A 20,618-nucleotide genomic window follows, 5' to 3' on the forward strand; every position below is an offset into this window, starting at 1 on the left:
TGATAACGATGAAGGTGGCAATTATTTTGATCAAATGGGATGAGATCTGACAGGAGGAGATGATATTCTGCACAGAGCTCAGGTGTGCCATTTCTCAAATGCACCATTTGGCCGTTCCCTCTTCCCACCAGTGTCCTTCTTCCAATATTTATAAGAGGCCTGGCTCTCAGAATACAGATTAGACGCCCGTGCTCTTTGCCCAGCTTATTTTAACACGCCTGCTTTGCATTGGTCCCTTTTTCTCAGTCAATATGTCCATGAGAGAGGTCCAGGGTCCCAAATCTAAAGAGCTGACCTTTTTACAGACGTTTGTTTGCAAAGCTGTGCATGTCACACTCATAAAATCATTTCCTATTAGCATTTCTGTATAATAGTTTATTTCTTTGGAATGATCCATTGTTCTGTTAGAAAGGCCAGCATTCCACGGCGGAGCTGTGTGCTTTTATCACACTTGTGAGAGACATTAAGCAGTAGTTTGCTTTTATAGACTCGCGCTCCGTCTCTCTGATGTCTCCGTCCCTCGCATCGCGCCCATCACTCCGTCTCCTCCTCCTCGCCCCCCTGCGCCGTCTCTGCAGCCCCTTACCGCCGTTTGCTCTCACATCCGTAGACAAATTTGTATTCACATCCACCGTGTGTTCCCCTGCCAGGTATGCAGCGGTGCAATTTATTCCCATCAATAATTAACAGCAGGCTGTCTTTGTGTCTGCCTACCTGCCAAGGTGTCTCCGACACTCTACGGCGGAGCAGCGGTCCCCCCGGTGGGGCCGGATGAAAAACCCAGGTGCGCTTGGAGGAAGGTGTAAATGGCAAAGACGATTGCCAACGCCACGGACGACTTCCACAATACGTCATTCAGCCTCATTGTCTCACTCCCACTGCTCCGCTTTGTCACACATATCTCACCACAACCAAGTAATAGCTAGTCGGAGCCAGAGGCTTTGAGCTCATTAAATAAAACCGTCACGGTAATCAAGTTGCGCCTTTTTTTGCCGTCGTGACGCCATTAAAGCGCTTTTATTGAGGTTCCTTATTTTAAGCACAGCTGCAAAGGGAAGCAAGAGAACCGGAGAAGAGGATTTGATTTCCTCTTCTGCCTCCGATGTAACACCCTGCTGTCTCTCTCCTCTTACTCCCTTTGGGATTTGAAATACCAAGGCAGCAGAGATGAAACATTGCCTTCCTTTTGTCTGGCCCTCCCCCGGGGACGGTGACAGCGAGAGGGAGGAGAGGAGCCATAATTAAGATACCTAAAGGACACCTCCCTTCCTGTCACTCACCTCCACACAAGTCCCAGATAACAGCACTTATCATAGGTGTGTGTGTGTGTGTGTGTGTGTGTGTGTGTGTGTGTGTGTGTGTGTGTGTGTGTGTGTGTGTGTGTGTGTGTGTGTGTGTGTGTGTGTGTGTGTGTGTGTGTGTGTGTGTATACAGTATACACATAGATGGTGTTTTTTGTGTATGATTTCTGATCATGATACCTCTCCTCTAAAATACATTCCCCTACAAATACAATTATGTTAATATTTAAATACAGGTTACAGTGGCAGTTTTGAAGAGCAGGTTGAGGTTGTAAATGAAAATAAAATAAAAATGCAACAAACCACTTGTTTAGGTTTAAAAGAAGACCTGGGTTTGGCTGGAAGTAACATGCATCAATAGTTTAACATTTTGATCTGTTTTATTGATGCCTGCTGATTAGCCTAGCTTAGCATTAATACGGGATGCTCAAAGTATGGCGAGGTTACCCCCCTCCCCATCCTCCATTTGAACCACTAATATAGTTATTGTTAAGTTGTCTAGTGTGTGTGTGTGTAGTGTAGCCTCCTCTCATGGTGTCACTTTGTTCAGGTAGCGTTCCGCTGACACGCGGTCAGACGGAGCGATCACAGGTAAACGAGCCTCGCCGATGCGAACCTGTCAACCAGCCGCTCGCCTCACTCTCCGCAGGCTGCCATTTTCCTCTTGAGCCAATCAGAGCGTATTATGGGAAGGGCGCCCTCGATTGTGGTGTCTGTGTCGGAGAGGTAATTCCGCCTGACAGCTGCTTGCTTTCAGACAACAGCCAGTCTTTATGGAAATCATCCCTCCCCATGCCCGCTGCAGTCGGCTTTCTGCTGATAACATGGAAACAAAGCTGTCCTTTCTGCCTTCTTTTTCTTCTCTGTTTTGGGAGCCAAGTATTTGCAAAACAACTCTGTAACATCATATGGATTCTGACAACGTAGCCTCTGCTTTGATGTTACATGCATTAGGGCCGATATAAGCTGGAAGCATACGTTTGCCGTCTTTGGACCAGACTTTCTGTGTTGCTCTGTTTAAATCTTATTTTCCTTTAAAGGTAGAATTCCCTCCTGGTTTCTATTTTCAATTCCTGTCAAGTACGGTTTCCTTCACTGTATTTATTATTATTTTGTGAGGAAAAGATATTGTGCATTTCCAAATGCTACACAAAGCCTCTTGTCATTTGATGAGGATATTGATTTTGGAGAGTTTTTTTTTTTCGCCCATGCTTTGATTTTAAGCAGCGCCTCCTGGTTCCGATGGCCCATATTTATGCGCTTCACGGGCGCTGCAGGCAGACAGAGAGGCGCCTGCCCTTCACTTCACATTACAGCGGGGAAATTATGCTAAAAGCGTCATTAACGTGCCTCCATGAAGTGAATCCAAAATGTTTATGATAAGACCCCTCCCACACCGACCCGTCAACCGGTATTCACCGACGGACGGGTTAACGGGGCGAAGCGGACCGCAGCGTCCACTCCTGCCGCACCTTCTCATTTATTCTCACCCCCTTTCCTGGCTCAGCCTCCCTGCCTGTCTTCTCCCTCCTCTCTCCGGGGGAAGATTTCCTGTCAATTTTACATTTATATTCATGCGAAAAGCACGAATCCCCCTCTGGGTGGTCTGCAGTCAGTCAGCAGTCTCCTTATTATGCTTTAAAGGTGACTCCTCTGACGCCTCAGCTCCGTTGACTCCCGGGACCCCACGTGGCTGCACACAGGCCGACCTCTGGGCGCTGATCAAAGGGGGCGCCCGGCGGCGCCGTGACGCTTGGTTGCTGACGACAGCTAGCATGGCCAAGACCCTCCCTCCCACGCCCCCCCCCCCCCCCAGCAGTGGTTTAATCCGGTGGTAATGCATGCTGAATACAGCGGGATAATTGGACGGCGTTTTGGGGATACAGGTGCTCGCTCAGCAGCAGCATCACTCACCTCTCCGTTCGACGTGCGCCACCTTGAGCGCGGCGCCGTTGTCCCCCCCCTGACGGCCACCGGCGAGGCGTTTGGTGTCGGAGCGCGGTGTGGCGGTCAGCACTTTCCACCCGGAAGCTGCCATCGACAAGGGCGTCCTGGTGATCACAGCCGAGACGCGTCAGAGATGCTCATCGGCCCTTCTGCCTTTGACTGTGTAGCATGAACTACTTTACCTACATGTGGTCGTCCTGTTGGTTCCTCAAACCCTCGGCTGAGCCCCCATGCTTGTAACAATACGAATTGTCCAGCCTTAACTTGAGATAACATAGTTTACATTCATAGATTTAACGGACCTGAGATGCTTTTATTTCTATCCCACCCACCATAAAGGAAGGCGAATGGACACAATTGAAAGAACTGCTTGATACCCGTGGAAATATCTGCAGTGCAGATAATCTCCAAAAAGATACGATCACTTGCCAATGTGTCATTTCGTAGCACAGAGCCCCCCCCCCCCCCCCCCCCCCCGCTCCTCCGCAGATGGGATAGTTTTGAAGGGCAAAGCCAGTGAGAGTGAGACGGACCATCTGACGAGCGCCGCCTCCCGAGCACCTCTGTTGGCTTCCGCTGTCTCCACCGTCTAATTACACTTCAATCATCTGCAGGAGCTCTGCGTGCGGTAAATTATTTCACCGAGCAGTGCGGAGATGAGCCGCCGAGCTGCGTGCAAGAGGGGGGGGGGACCGAAGGCTACAAAACACTGAGAGCCAGAGTGAAATAATATTATCAAAATTATAACATAAAAAATGAGATGGAGGCCAAAAGGAAAGATGGAGGAATAAAAGTGAGGTGGTGAAGTAGAGAGGACCGGCAGCAGGAGACGGCCTGCATCGATGAAAGTTACAGACCGAACACTAATGACAAAGAGCAGAGCCAATCCCAGAGCAGCTGCTGTGTGGAACCTCCACGGATACGCAGCCATCTTCAGGGGATTATCCTGACGATCACTTCCTGTCTCTCGTGCATGTGGTGTTTATTGGTTTCCACTGTCGCAGCGAAAAAGGGATCCAATTAAAGTACAATTTACAGTATTTATGTATCAGTGAACACTGTTCTGTTCCCGAGGTTTTTCACTCCAAAATGTCCTCGTATCAGAATTGCTGCGTGGGGAAAGCAAAAGGCCTTTGAAGCAAACATGAATGTGTCTGAGTCGTTGTTCTTTCTGGCCACAGCGTGCAGTTATTAGAACGCCTTTGATGTGACAACTGTGGCAACCTGCTCGCCGTCTCCACCAATTGATCCGGCTCAATTAGCGGGGGCCCGCCAGGGACGGCGTTCAAAGGGCCGGGCTCCCACACACCAGGCGTAGCGCTTAGCATTCGGTTACTCCGCCCCCCCCCCCCCACACACCTCCCTGAGAAGACCACCCGTGAATAGATGGGAGTTGAGGGAAGGGGGGGTTCGGTGCCTTCTCCCCGATCAGGAGAACGCTCTCCAGGAGCCGTGTGTCCTTCCTCCCTCACCCTCATTCCGCTGACCCATTTCAATTTGTCTTCATCAGTCATGCCAATTAACTGTGAGATTAGATTCCTGCCGTTCTTTGTGCCACCGTCTCCAGCCATCCACGTACCGCCACAGCGCCGGTGACTCAACAACCTCACCGGGACTCAGGATTCGCTCGCATCTTTCTTTCGTTGCATTTGATGTTTTAGAAATGCTACTTCAAGGCTGCTTACCTTCTATCCCCAGAGAGCTGTAATCTGACCCCAAGTGCTGATCATGAGGCCTGTTTTCTGTCGGCCTCTTTATGCTGCGTCCGTATATCTGGACTGAGGAGGATAAAAAAAGAGAAACCTTAATACTAAACGAGATGATGTAACCATCAGTCACGGGAAAGCAGCAGGTGTGTAGCTGGTGGCAGAGAGGCTCCAAACAACACATGCTAGATAACGGCACACCTGCTCGCACACATGCAGACACACACGTATAGATGCTTTCAAAGAAACGGTGAATGATTAGATTATGTGCAAGATGTGGTATCAGAAAGCCTGTGACCTGTGAGAATGAATGGATGACTTTTACTTATTCATTCATGTATTGATTTTACTGATGTAAAACTGTGAGAATCTGGTGGCATCTTGTCAGATTGGAAGTACTGAGCAGGTAGAACTGCAGGTGTACAGGTGAGCGTTGTTTTGAGCACTAATACATTGTTATATGTATTATATGTCCTTGTGCTTTCAATGGCTTAATGCCACCTTGGAAACTACTCAATTGCAGTTGCGGTGCTTTTTGATGATATGTAAACTATTTATTTATACACTCAAAGTGACAAAATCATAGGTGCAGGCATCGTTAATTCTCCAGAAAATTAATATTGATTAATGGGGCCCTTCTACCGCAGCGGCACACACGTTATATGTAAAGCACAGAGACTCTGCTCATACATCTCATCTAATGGGTTTAAGCTGTGGGTACCAGCGCATGTACCAGCGCTCACGCTACCGGACCTCGCAGCACAGAGTGTGAGGGGCTGTTGTCCCAGTTCCATGTTCCTATTTTAGTGTTTTTAGACAATATGTAACTCAACATAAAAAACACAGAACTCTTGCTCCGATGATCTAACCATCCTGAAGGCATCGCCAGAATAACCAGTTTTTATTAATATATGGATTTGTACAAAACAGTACAATTTAAGTACTTTTATTCCTGACAACATCTCCAAGGAACTATTTTCCTGATAATACAAACAAGGTGTCCAGCTGATATTATACACACGTACTTCCATACTCTTCTCTTTCAGCAGCTGCCATCACATCTTTGACTGCAGCTTTCCGTTTCTCCTCCCCGCTCCGTTCTCCAATGCCCCCCTCCACCTTCTTAGGAGAATTCCATGGGCACGCCATGTTAAATCACACTGACCGCTTCCATTTGCAGTGGCTTCGATCATGTGTGAGTCAGGGCTCGGTCCAGCTCTCTGACACCAACGCGGTGCCTGCCTCCGCCTAATGAGGAAGAGCATCGGCCCCTTTTCATCTCGCTGACACTGCTCCCACGTGTGTGTGTGTGTGTGTGTGTGTGTGTGTGTGTGTGTGTGTGTGTGTGTGTGTGTGTGTGTGTGTGTGTGTGTGTGTGTGTGTGTGTGTGTGTGTGTGTGTGTGTGTGTGTGTGTGTGTGTGTGTGTGTGTGTGTGTGTGTGTGTGTGTGTGTGTGTGTGTGACCCGCAAAAGAGATAAAGATGGGCAGAGATGGAAACGGAGACAACATAATATGAAACGCCCTTGATGGTGAAAAATGTATTTCTTTCTCTTTTGGTCAGATGTGCTTTTTTATAAGCTTAAATCCAACTTTCATCTTTTATTGCCTGTCAAAGAGATAACGAGAAGAAGAAAATGCACAGTCGCTCTGCCACATCTCTGCCCGGTCTCAGGGGCTTAGACGTCCCGGTCAGCGCAGTTCATCTAAGCTCAGAAGGGGGACATCGACCTCGGGACACACACACACACACACACACACACACACTGTGACCCTTCCTGCAGGGTCTGGCTGGAGGAGATGCTCAGCAGCTCAAAGGGAGAAACTGAGAGGAGGCAGATAGAAGTATGGCCCCCCCGGGGATCTTCACCCCCCCTCTGAGGTGATTTCACGTTATTGCAGCCTCTCCTTCTGAAACCTTTAGGATGAAAAACAAAGCTCTTTGGTTTCAGTTGTGTTTCCAGATGAAAGAAGAGACTCACACCACCAACTTTGCAATGTCTCCGTCCCCTTCTTTCTTGTTTGATAGCAGTGAAATTGTTCTGTAAGTTGTTGCATTGAACATCTTTAAATATGTGTGCTTTTGGAAGCGATTCTGCACATTTTGACTCATGTAGAAGTCTCCTCTGGCCTTTGGGTGCTTTGTGTGCGCGTTGTGATGTCTGGATCCTTGTGTGGTCTCGCTCTCATCTCCGTTTGTCTCTGTCGTCTCTGTCGCTGTGTCTCACTCGCGTCGCCCCCTCTGATGTTTGGCCCCCGTGGCGGTTTTGTTGTGCCTGTGATACGTCGTCATTGTTGTCGCTGTTATCTCCGTATCCTCCGTGGCGTCTCAAGGGTCGCGGCGGTGTGAGGGTTCTCTCGCTGATGCTTCTGCTTTTATCCTTGCTTTATCTGCTGGGTTATCTCGGCGCCGTTGTCCCCGTGTTATCGCGCGCCGCTATCAAGGTGGCGACCTTTCCCTGTGACAGCATCAGAAGACGCTCCCGGGACGCCTCGTCGGCTCCTTTCTAGCTTTCTGTCACGGCTAATTATTGGGAGTTCTTTGTTGTTTCACCTTCTTTTTTTGTGTGCATTTTGCTTAACTCTCATGCTCCCTCGCGTTCTCTGGGATGCGCACTTTTCACCGTGCTCTTAAGGATCCTTTGTCTCTGCCGCCGCCATCGCTCGCCTGTGTTCGCGGGGCTTCAAGCCGGCGCCGCTGCACTTGATCCGCCGTGCGATTTCGTAGCAGATGGCTGGCCTCTACCTGGAGGAGGGTGGGGGGAGAAGGGAGAACCGGTGTGGTTGCCGAGGTGGACCAGGGAGGAAGAAACCGTGGAGGAGATTCCCCCCGCATCGACGCCATGGATGCTAAATGTTTCCTGGGCTAATTTGCGGAGCAGAACGTGTGCACTTCTCACGGCTCGTTAAATATGCCTGGGGACTCTTTTAAATATGTCCTTTGGAACCTCGGTCGATCTGCTCAGGCTTATTTTCCTTCCCTTTCAGGCGTCTTGCACTGTGTCTTCTTGACAGCGCGGTTAACGTCTTCCTCTGGTGTTTTACATACTTCCTCTGGCCTCCTCGGCCTCATGAGAGCAGGCGGGGATTCGTATGCCACATGGTTTTATTGCAGTGATGCTCTCCATAGCAACCTTTGAAGTGCAGCACTTTGTGAACGTAGGTGCACCTTATAGGTACAGGGCTCTTCAATAAGACAAGGAGGTAACGTGCAGTGATGCTTTTCACTCCCTGTCAAAAGGAAGTGCTGTTCTGGTTTTTCATGGAGCAGGAAACCTCTGTCTGGAGCTTTTTGTAAACTTCTGAGCCAGGATGTAATTAGCTTGGACGGTGTCCTGTGATATTGTTGGGGGAGGAATATCATACGTGTTTCACATTCAGCATGCAGGCCATGGTTCATTTCGGGCATTAGCGCCTCCAGTAATAGAGTCCTGTAACAAAGGCTGTAGATGATGTTACCCTGATGTTTCTTACTGATCGACTTCACTCCAGCTCGCTGCATCTGCTTGTTCCTTTGTGCTGATTAACTGAGGAATTTCCATATTTCTGCACTGCGTGATGATTAATTGAGTTCACTTGCTGTGGACCAATTTACACCCCGGCCGTGGTTCTGACGTAGGTTTCCTCCTTCATTGCTGCCACCAACTGTTTGTAACCAGAGCTCACATGTTTTCACTTTCACAGAACAACTGTGTGCATTGAGATGTAAATGAGCACTGACTAAAACACTAGCAAACCGTAGCACTAACAAATGGTAGCACTTAAATTGTACTTATAATGGCACATGTTTTGCTTATTTGATGAAAAATGTACTTTCTTGTTACTTGTTCTTCTGAGTTTGTATCTCTATGTGGAAATGCACTTATTGTAAGTCGCTTTGGATAAAAGCGTCAGCTAAATGACATGTGATGCAATGTAATGAGCAGCTACTATGGCCGTGTAGCCTGATTGTATGGCATACATTCACATATAATCACTGGTTCCATGAGATACAGAGCTGCCCTTCTTTTGTCATGTTATTGTGCTTTTTGCAAGAATGGCTTCATGTGCATCCTAACTAAGCCGTTGTTATCTATCAATATCCATTTAGCCTCATGGATCAATATTCTCAAATTGTTCTCAAACTTTCTATTAACAAAGTCACGTAGGAGTGCAGAATGGTGAAAGCCACTATAGCATAAATGGGAGGGGTGTTGCTTATTAGTTGTGGAGGTACCACAACAATCAGTAAATGCCACCAAAAAACAGTACAGCAGGTGAAATTAGTATTAAACACGTCGCCATTTCTCTCAGTAATTATATTTTCAAAGGAACTGTTGACATGAAACGTTCACCAGATGTTGGTAACAACCCAAGTAATACATACAAAGAAGTTCAGAAATAAAGTTATGTGTTATAATGTGAAATGACACAGGGAAAAAGTATTGAACACACACACTGATATTTATTCAACACTTTGTACAAAAGCCTCTGTTGGTAATAACAGCTTCAAGACGCCTCCTGTCTGGAGAAACTGGTCACATGCTTTGCTCTGTGATTTTGGCCCATTCTTCCACACACAGTCTTCAAATCTGGAAGGTTCCATAACACCGAGTCTCATTTCTGAACTTCTTTGTATGTATTACTTGGGTTGTTACCAACATCTGGTGAAAATTCCATGTCAATAGCTCCTTTGAAAATCTATTTACTGTGAAAAATGGCGACGTGTTCAATACTTATTTCACCTGCTGAATGTAAGACGGGATGAATCTCAGCAGGAGGGACCTTTTAGATCTACCTCACATTTAAATCGTGATTCTCTGATCTAACAAATGGGAAAAAGTATTTGAAAACAAAACAAACAACCAATGGGTATTTTGTGGAGACATTTATAAAATTAGAGGAAGTTTGATCTTATATTTCTTATTATTGCTGTAGTAGGACAAGTAGTCACAACAGAACTACATGTCTATATGTCATGATGAAGTTGTTCAGCAAGAGGACTTTTTGTTAAGTTGTTTAAGTTAGTTTTGTGATCCGGTCCAGAAGAGAGTTGTTGTTGGTAGAGATGTCAATCAAGTCATAACGTGAGTAATTCAGGGCCCTAATCTGATTGGCTGTGCATTAGGGGCTCGAAGGAGGGCTCTTGGCACGCAGCCTCAGCAGGGAGTCTCGGGGGAGGGGGGGGGGGGGGGTGCTTTGATTATGAGTATTTTTTGGTGTAAAGTGTGTGTCTGTGTGTGAGACTGTAAGCCGTAGAGGTTGTTGAGGTGAAGTCCACCGCTCTTCCTCTTGGAGCATCACTGAAGGAGAGACGCACAGGCTCTGTGGTGGGAGCTTCACGCCTCCCTGTTGCCATCTGCTTTAGCGCCATCGTCCAATGGCAACGTCTCTCATTTGCCCAATTATAGAGGAGGATTATGATGTGTTTGCTTCCTGCCCGTGGGCTCCCTGGCCACATCTGACTCACGTTTTAGGCGGAGAAGTATCATCCATCCTCTTAATGAGTCCTGCCAGGTTAGCCCAGTAAAAGTCACATTGTTATTTTTGCTCTTAATATGATTTTTCAACACACATAATACGATTGCACTTTATTGTTGTGGCAGAGCTGCAAGTAGGCAGCTGCGAGGTTTTATAACCCTCTGATTGTTGCCAATCTCTGAGGCCAACAACACCCGTTTTGGCTGGTGGTGGTCGGGGGGCTTGAGAGCATCTCGCATGGAGAGCTTACACCTGGAACACCCCGGGGGGGGGGGCCAGCCACTGAACGGAAGGCGCTCCAACAAAAGGCCGGCCCCCCAGAAAGCACTGGGTTTCCGGTGTCGAGTGATAATCGTCCTCAGTTTCAGCATCGCAGAGAACACAGAGACAAAAAAACATCCTGGCATGTTTCTCTGTCAATTTGAATGTGGAGGGTTCCTGAGTTAGTGCCACACCCCCCCCCCCCCCTTACATATAGACACTCACACACACTCCAATATGCACCCGGGAATCTGCATTGTCAAAACAGCTGCCAGGGGAGCAGCTTGTCTCTGACCGTGTCTCCGGCCAAGATTTAGTTTGTGTGGTTGCTTTTTGGTCTTTTAGCCACGCAGCCCTCTCTGTGTGGTCAATGGGTTTGTGGGGGGGTTTAGGTCGTGAACCCACACTCTGTGTGTGTCTGTGTGCGGCGGCTCTGGCAGGGCCGACTGTTTTTCCCAATTTTCAGCCATATGCTAATTTGAGGGGGACAGTCAGGCGGCCATAAAAAACTGCTTATTGTTGTGATACCACAGCAAGTATCCATAAGTGAGCAATCACCCTTTTTTCTGTGCTGGCAATCTGCCTCCTCGCAATATTGTGCCATGTGTCGCCCACACACACACACACACACACACACGCTCTCAAATCTGATTCAACCACAGCTGAGTGACTAAAGCCAGTGTACCAACAAAGCAGCAGTTGAACGGAAGCTTCCTCCCTTCCCTTAATAAAGCTCGTCAGCTCAGGGGGAAGTGACAGCATCAGCGGCGCTGTTTAGCATAGCAACCTATTAATAACCTCATCTCATAAGACATATGGCCCTTCCATCAAGCGAGCCGCAAACGAGGCAGTACGCGTGAATTTTGGTGTCAATCACGAAGAGGCGATTAAGAGCTGAAACGCTTTTGTGTTTCGACTTGAAAAATCGACGTCTGTATTTCGTGCAGATATGTAGTTAACAATTAACCTGATTAAAAGATATCATGTCTTACTTTCGTTTACTTCTTTAACTGCTGCTTTATGGCAGAAACTGCAAAAGCTAATTAAATAGCCAATAAAAAGAACAAATCAAACAGCCAATCGAGTAAGCAACGAAAACTCTTTGTTATGACCCTGACGAGGATATAAATATGCACCTTGTCACCTGCACATGGTCATAATAATAATAATAATAATAATAATAAAGGACAGTGGAGACATTTCTGTCCAGCCTCTGTCCTGGGAACCAGTTCAACATGTTTTACTGAATAATAATATAGCGAAGCAGCCTCCATTGGGCTCACGTGAAGGGTTGGTCGGTCTTCACATGGACGGGGGGGAGCCGGGCTAACGGGACGGGGGGGGGGGCAGGAAGCTGGGGCAGTGGCCCCCCCTAAGGGAGGATGAAGCGTCTCTCGTCAGCCTATTAATCGTTTTTCGGGAACATTTGTAGATGCCGTAGACGTAGAGCAGCGCGGGGAATAGTTTTTACCGTTTTAGGGAAGGAGGGGGGACGGGGGGGGGGACGTGACTCAGACACTCCGCTGGCTACTGTTCACCCCCATCTCTCCGTTTTCCCTCTCCCCCTGCTCTCTTTAGGCTCTACAAAGGTATGTTTAATACATAAGCGTCTAATTGCCATCACAGCTGCTGCTCCAGCGCTCCTGGTTTGTTCTCCATCCCTCTCCTCAGGAGAGAGGACATGGGGGGGGGCTCCTCTGCCCTCAGGCTTCACCCTTCGTTATTATTATTTTCAGTATTTCTTTCCAGTCCTTTATCCCTGTGTTTCTCTCCTGCCTTGTATTTCACAATGACGACGCACAAAAAGTCCTAGAATTTAAAGGATGGGTTCAACAATATGTTCTCGTGAGATTTGAGATCCACATTAAGTGGGCGCCACTGATGTTGGGCGGTGAGGCCTCGGGCCCCTTTTAACAAATGAATGCTTCAACAAACGTGTCTGCCGTCTTTTGCCCTTCTGCTCTCAAAGTCAATATTTTCTTAATGGGTTTTTGGTTAGATGCCCTTAATCAGGTATGTGGTGACACTAGACCAGGAGGTCTCTGCATCGTACCGTGGTTTTACTTCTGTCCATAAGAGTTCATTTGTAAAGATGTATATAGAATCACAGACAAGCAGCCCTCTCCTCGCCGTGCTTGGTGTCACAGGCGCTCATGTAATAGACCTCCCTTTCACCCCGATGAAAGGTAATCACTGGTCTGCTCCTTAACTGTTTTCCTCACCGTCCCGTCAGCTTGTGCGCTGCATATGAAACGCCCCGCGGCTTCTCTCGCTCTCCTCCTTTCCCCCGCTGCATTAATGGATGCAAATGGAGGCGTGTGCAGGGGAAAGGAGCTGACATTTATGCCTCTGATTAGAACATGCCGCCCCGACGCCTTGTAATTGATTGCAGTCCTGGACAGCACACACTCACTTCAGCACCTTATTAGAGTGTGTGTGTCTCTGACCCACACACTTCCAAACAATCACAGGACGGGCACGGCAAACGCAGTAGCTCCTCCAGTTGTGGTCTACACACACACACACACACACACACACACACACACTCAACCTCCCACACTGGATGCATTTGAATAAGAAGCTTCTTAATGGTTGCTTGGTTCAACTGCAGGCCAAGTCCTAGTGGAGCAAACACGTTGGTCCCCCTCCCCCCTGGATCCTGGAAAGTGTGTCAGGGGGTCAGGAGGATGAGGTGAAGGTCAAAGAGTTCCTTCCAGGAGGGGGAAACATGTCTCTGAGAAGAACAGAACGAGAGACAGACAGAGAGAGAGAGGCAGGCGTGGTGCGTTTCTGAGGAAAGAAGTGACTGAACGTCGTCGGGCCGGGACCAGAAATGTGCTGAGTGTCGTGTCTCTGCTCTTTGTTTCTGGAATGTGTGCGCATGCATGTGTGTGAAAACACACGCGAGCTCATTTGATTGCAGTCGCACTCAGCCTGCTCACTCGCATGCTTCTTCGCCAGCTTCCTCGCCATTGTGCACGCACTTTTGTATGCAGCTGCATGCATGGAACATGCACTTGCACATCTGTGTGTGTGTGTGTGTGTGTGTGTGTGTGTGTGAGGAGCAGCAGCAGGGGAGTGGGGCAAGGTGCTGTACAGTAATTAGCATCATTCTCACCGGGGAAGTGCTATGTGTGGAGGGCCCATTAAACACATTGCAGGGACAAACACGGAGCCACAGCCTCATTCTGCTGACTAGCATGTCTCTCCTCCAGCAACAAACACACACACACACACACACACACAACAACACAAATACTCCTACATCATCCTGCCAGCTCCAGCACCACATAGAGTAGCCCTGCAAACAATACCTCTTCCAACATGTTAATCTGCATAAATTATGATAAAGTAACCAATAAATACTGTACATCATAAAAGTAGAACATACAGTGATCTATTCTAAATGACCTGCTTTACCTCCTGTGAAGATCCCTGCATCCCACAAATGTGAAGGCAGGCAAGACCACTTCATCCCTGCAGACATATCCACACACATTTCAAGACACACGTAGAGATGACACCATGACACACACACACACACACACACACACACAGGGGTTGAGCGGGGGTGTAAAATTATGCTGCGTTAGCTGGCGTGCAGTGTTTGTGCTAATGAAGCTCTCTGTCCACATGGGCTGATAACTTGCTGATGACTCGATACTTCTCCCGGAGAGGTCTGAAGTGCAGCTTGAATACCAAAGCAGGTGTAGCCTGTGGTGGCTGTGTGTGTGTGTGTGTGTGTGTGTTTGTGTGTTTTCTCATTTACATATAGGCAGGGAGGAGGTAAAGCCAGCATATGTAAAGGCTGGAACATGCTTCTGCGTGTGGGTCTGTGTCGACGGACTCGTTTAAATTCATGGTTCAAAAAGGCTTGTGCATGTTGCAAAGCATTTCACCTCCAGAGCACTAGCTGGAAAAAACGTGTTTTGAGAGTCTTTGTGTGTGGAAGTCGTTGGTTTATTTATTTTATTCATCAGAGACTTTTTTGTCCCGTGCATCACCACCGCTGCTTTTCATTGCATTTTTTCCCGGACATATTCGTCCCGTATTTTCCTCCACAGCTTTGTTCACCCCTCGACCTGCAAACCGACGTTTGCAGAGATCTGCGTCCACCATGAGGACACCACCCACGCGTCCTTATAGTCCGCCAATGACGGGTTGTATGGATGCATTCAGCAGACCAATCACAGCCTTGCGCGCTGCGTGAGCTCGCCAAGCTTTTGACGCAAGTCTAGAAAAATGTCTCCACACGCAAGCACACAAGGGGGGGGTGAAAGGCTTTTGCATATTATTATTACGGTAACTAATGAGTGAGCAGTATTCAGTTACTTTGTATTTATTCAAACCTATTCTCATGTCTACTTTGTTTATTATATATCATTTTGTTAAGATTGAATGAATTGATGGAGACAGCGATCTGCATTCCGTGACTTTGTCGGTGGATTTCGATTCAGTCCTCGTCAGGCCCTGCTTTTCAGAATGAGGGATAATAGTTCAAGTATGTTAAGCCCCATGGTCGGCTATTCATTGTGTTTTAGGAGGTTCTGGCCTTTCTAATCCCAAACCCCTCCTTCTCTGTCCCGTTACAGCCGCTGAGGCTCGACTTGTTTGTTGCACATCTTCTTGTCATCTCACTAAAGAGCGGATCCACGAGGCGGGTTTGACCTTACCGAAGTGCTTTGTCATTTAGAAATACACACGCACACAAAAACACACCGAAGCGACATCACACACCCACAGAGGGGCATGCGCCCCCTCTACGTCCCCTATCCACCACCGGGAACAGTAATTAGTGAGTGCCCCCAGGACTCTGACAGGCTCCTCCTGACAAGAGGAAAGGGCAGGGTGACATTTCTGGTCCGCAGTCGTCGCCCTGCATACTTCACAGAATTACCAGAAGGGTTGAGAGTTCAATTCCCCGGGCTCAGTCCCTACTGATTTCTACCACTGACTGCTTTCAACCTTTCAGACAACACACGGCGCTGCGATGACATGCGGGCGTGGGCGGGGCGTGGGGGGGGCGTGGGCGGCGCGCTCCCTCGGGACGCCGATGCACCTTGTCATCTTCGTTTGCCTCCCGAGCGCCAACCATGAAGGAAACGTTGCCCACTCGGATGCTTTGAAGCTGAGGATGTTACACTGGGGAGTTTTAGAGTACGTCTCTTCTTCTGTCTTGAATTTAGGAGACTGTGATGTCACATTAGATTAAAATACGAGTGAGAGCAGCAGCCGTGATGCTCGTCCAGAGAGCAACCCGCAACGAGGGGGAGGAGGAGAGGAGAAACGTGCGTTCCACAGGCGCTGATCCAGGAGCAGACGGGGGGTAACGGCCCATAAAAAGGGGAGCTCGTCGTCCTCTTTCTCAGTAAATAAACGCTATCTTAATGCTCGCCGTTCGCTTTGAGCCACTTCTCCTTGTAACACACTGGCGTGCCCCCTCAGACCCACTCCCCTCTCTGCCTTTTAACGCACTCAACATCACGCACCTTATTCCCACTCCACCATGACGCCTGTCAGTTTAAGATTTATGCCGCGAGCAGCTTTGATGGATGAGCCAGGTCACGACTAACTGGGTGCCCACCAGCTCCCGAGTCCCATGACCTCATCACCAGCGGGCTGCCTCGGTCTCCACTTTCCGTCATGCCCAACCAATTCTTAGGCACCTTACCAGGCCCTGTGGCGCTGGCTCTGGTGGCTCGAATTTATTTTTCTGTTGCCCGCCTTTCTGTCTGTCTGTGTCGCCCATTCTGTCAGAGTGACAAAAGGCTTCCTTCAGAGTGCTCTCCAGAAGCTGGAAAGGGTTCCTGCCTCTCTGAAAAGTCCCGCGTGGACGCCGCTTTCCTCTGCCAGCGCGCGGTGATTAATGACTACAGCACGGACAGCGCTGCAGGAAGATGCAGGTCGCTCTCGTCCGTAAAATAATCCCATCGGGAGGGAAACTACGCATCAGAGAGGGCGGCGTGTTACAGGAAGCCCTCCAGGCTTCTGAACACGGCGAGGAGGAGAGAACCTCGTCTCACTCCGGTGTCGGGTCCAGGATCCAAACATCGCTGACCTTGTCGTCGGGCCAGCACCTCATCCGACACCACATGTATTGTGACCTTGGCCCCCAATTGATTTGATTATATATCGTTGATTTCCTTAATGCACCCCCGCCCCGCCCCTCCTTGCCTCCATTTCCATTTCTCTCCTTCCTCCTCTGATCCCGTCCCTCTCCACCTCCCCTTTGCCCCCTGCTCCCTGACAGCTTGCTGTGTGACTCGTACGCTGTCGGGCAGAAGCCATCATCTCATTGCATTGGCGGGCCGGCCATGTGACCTTGCCCTGTACTTTCCTGGATCCCCTCTGCAGCCCAGCTAATCCAGCTAACGCGGCTAGCTGTAAAAAGTACTCTTTTAATTACCAAAACAATTTATTCTAATCCCACTAACGCGGTTGAAAGCAGTTGTAATTATTGTGTGTATTTTCTCCAGTAAATAGTTTTATACCCCAACGGAGATGTAGATGAATTCTCATTCTAAGGATGTCGACCCGACTGAGGAGCAGAACCGGAGAGCAACATTTGCTCTTTAACTGGATCCTGTGATGTAAATACACACAGATGGGCACTAAGAACAAACACGCACACACACATGTGTCCACGACGGGCTCGGATGTTGAGATTTAAAGCGTCCTGATGGGTGCCTCCCAGTGAAATGTTAAACTGAGAAGTAAACAAGGAGAAACCAGATGGCCACGGCTGTGGGATGCGCCGGAGAAGGATCCGTACGAGCAGACAGGAGGGATTTACGTGCCGATTCTGTCCGTCGGCCTCAGATGTGATGTGCCCCACGTCAGGGGAATGTTCGCCGTTACCAAGTTATATGGCTGTTCAGTTCTCCAAAGTGGATAGAACAGGAGTTTGGGGGCTACCAAAGTGTCATCGGCGAGCGCAATGTGCTTTTAGGGCGGCGGTCGAATCTGCTGTTGCATCCACTCTTGCTATGCTACATTATTGATACTTTCTAATGCTATAGATTAACCTTCACCCCCATTAAAGCCTGTTGTTGACGCGGTTTTCCACGTTACGTGGCATGCAGCCCATAATACAGAGACATGGTGAAAAGGCTCAATTCAAAAAAGGGCATGCAGTATTTAAGTTTGATTTCCCTTTGTGGCATCTTTGAGAGACCTTTTGTTCTTTGAGTTCTCCATCCCAATAGTTAGCTCAGTGCGAGGCCTGTTGGCGCTGCCCAGATGCCATTTAGGCTCCGGCAGAGGTCCGTGTTTTTCATCCAAGCGCTCAGTGACAGAGTGTTATCAGATCTGGGTTTCCTCCTGCACGGGACGCCAGACATCACCCTCCTTCAGGCGCAGGAGATTTGTAGGCTCATCATGTTTTGGTCCAAGCAAGTTCTCTATATACTCACTGCCAGGGGGGCGGCGGATTGGATACAGATGGAGGAAGATGGTGGTGGAGGAAACATATTAAATGCAACCCCCAACAGTTTTCTTGGCCCCCTATTTTAGGTTTGACAAATCCCAGGGTGGTTGGTACCTGCCATGGTGATATATATGCTGAATTCCTCTGTCAGGCTTTATTTGTTATGTTTCCGATTACTTTTAGTTTGTTTTTTTCCTCTGACTTTGTAAAATTCCCCACCAAGGCCAAATGCAAGGTGCCCCCGCTGTAAAACTCCCCCATCCACACTCAAAGGGCAAAGTGCAGCCCATTTACCAATTTACAAGTCCTGTTTAGTCAAATACCGTTTGCCGTCCCCCACCACCTTAACAAACCCTCTCCCCCCACAGAGAGAGGAAAGCATGACTTCTATGTGGGACAACACATTAAGTTAACCTCCCAGTTACACAGGAGCACACCTTGCACCTCTACAGTTCTCCCAAATCGCCCACACCTGAGATGCAAAGTGCTGGCATTCACAGTCTGGGGGTCACCGTGGGCGCTTTCATTTCTTCTTGAACAGAAAGATGTGCAGATGGACCCGCCTTTTCAGAGGAAAACAGTGCGGCACGGACTGGATGTCGGGGGCCCGGGGGGGGGGATAGAGTTGATCGATGAGTCGGTACTGCGTGGACGCAGGGCCCAGATGTCTGTGTTTACGTCCACGCCGCGTGGGCCGGTTGCGCAAGTGTGTCTGCACGGCCGGCGTCTGTTCCCATTGCGCCCTGTTTTTGTGCGTGCGTCTTGTTGCGTGGGCGAGCTTGTGTGTGTGTGTGTGTTGTAATGGTTGAGAGTAAACTTGGCCAGAACATCAAAAAGCAGTGTGTCACGTGACGAGCGGCTGTACCCGGGGCACCGCTCGCTCTCTGAAGGTCCCGGCGTTTCCGCTTGTTTACAGTGGCACATGCCAAGCCTCCCCTCCATCTGAAAAGCCTCCACCATGCTGTGAACTCCCTCCCCAAGGGGGAAACCTCCCTGCCCCCTGCTGGGTATGCAGCCTGTCAGAAGCTCAAAAGAAGAAAATTGCAATTTCTTTGCTTCAGGAGGTGCTGTGTCTGATTCTGTTTGTTGTTTGTTTCCTTTGAGGAAAGTGACAGGCTTCTCGGGGTTCCCCCCCCCCCCCCCCCCCCCGTCTGTGTGCAGCGGTGGATGCAAACACAGGATCGAGCACTCTGAGCTTAAAATCAGATGTTCAGTCCCTGAGCATCGGAGAGAACGCCCACATGGCTCAAATAACAGGAGAAAGACGTTGGTAACAGAGTAATTAAGCAATAAAGCCTTGTTTTGAAAGTGCTGGAGAAAGTTTCACAGGTTGACGTCTCAAAGGGAAAGACCAGTCCTCCATGTCCTCCTTCCTCCACCCTCCTCCTCATGACCTGTTCTGTTATCTCAAGCTTTCCTGGAAGCATCCAGGAAGCCAGGGACCGTGCTGGGGTCAAACCACCGGCACAGGAAGTGCCCGGAGAAGTCATTATCTGTGTGGAGGTCATATCTGGAAGAAGCCATGGGAGGGGAAGGGGGGGGGGGGGGGGGGGGGTGGTTGGAAAAGAACTTCATATCGCTGGGACAAGTTTTCAGTTTCAAGGAAACGAAAGCAGACTTACACAGGGCGTTTTTAATTCCTGTTTGATAAGCTCTTATTGTATTTAAGGGCTTTTTGCCACATTGTATTCAATGCAAACCACCCAGTGAATTTAAAAGGGGGGGGGGGGGGGGTGCATGCAGGGCCCCTCTGCATTCATACATGTGCAGATGTGTGCACGTACAGAAATACTCTCGCTGACTCACGGTCACATGCACCATCCCACGTATAGTCGCCTGTTGACAGGGCTGACAGGGCTGACAGGGTTGACAGGGCCCTCCCCTCGTCGGGTGAGTTTTAGAGCGTGAGAGCGCTTCATGATTAGAGGGGGGGGGGATTTGGGTGTGCATGGTGTATGTAGTGGGCATTGCAGTAAGTAGACTGGAAGCCTGACGAATGAAGTCATACTTTCTGTGATGAAAGACTTCTCTTTCATCAGCAAAGGTGGTACATGTGGAATCTTTTTTTTTTTGATCATCTTATATACGACTTTGGTCCCATGAAAAGTAATTCACTGGAACGTTGGCAGTGTCTTGCCTTATTTTACAGCTTGCAATTACTTGGGCCTCTATATGTGAATTGTTTTTATATGCTTTACTTTAATAACATAAGGTATGCACATATAAATGACGGTTTGCAGACCTCACACATACTAAGCAAACACACAAACACAAACACACACATTGGCACGCATGCTGCACCGTCCCAAGTAATCCCCAACAGCTTCAGTTTATCTCTAAACAGCTTCCAGGTGCATTCAGCTGGCAAACGGTCCTGTAAGACACAGAACATACACCAGCACACGCATTGCATATGTGTCCTGCACACACACACACACACACACACACACACACACACACGTGTCATCAAGGAAAAAGGCCTCTTCCCTAACAAGTCATCTCCCCCCCCCTCTGTGTAA

At 48.8% G+C, this 20,618-nt stretch overlaps 1 protein-coding gene across 4 annotated transcripts in view; it reads left to right on the plus strand.

Annotated features, from left to right (window-relative positions):
* The window catches only part of rbms3 (RNA binding motif, single stranded interacting protein), a 206,999-nt gene that overhangs the window by 116,644 nt on the left and 69,737 nt on the right, over positions 1-20,618 (plus strand). The window lies entirely within an intron of this gene.

Source organism: Pungitius pungitius, chromosome 17, assembly GCF_949316345.1.
Source record: "Pungitius pungitius chromosome 17, fPunPun2.1, whole genome shotgun sequence".
NCBI lineage: Eukaryota > Metazoa > Chordata > Actinopteri > Perciformes > Gasterosteidae > Pungitius > Pungitius pungitius.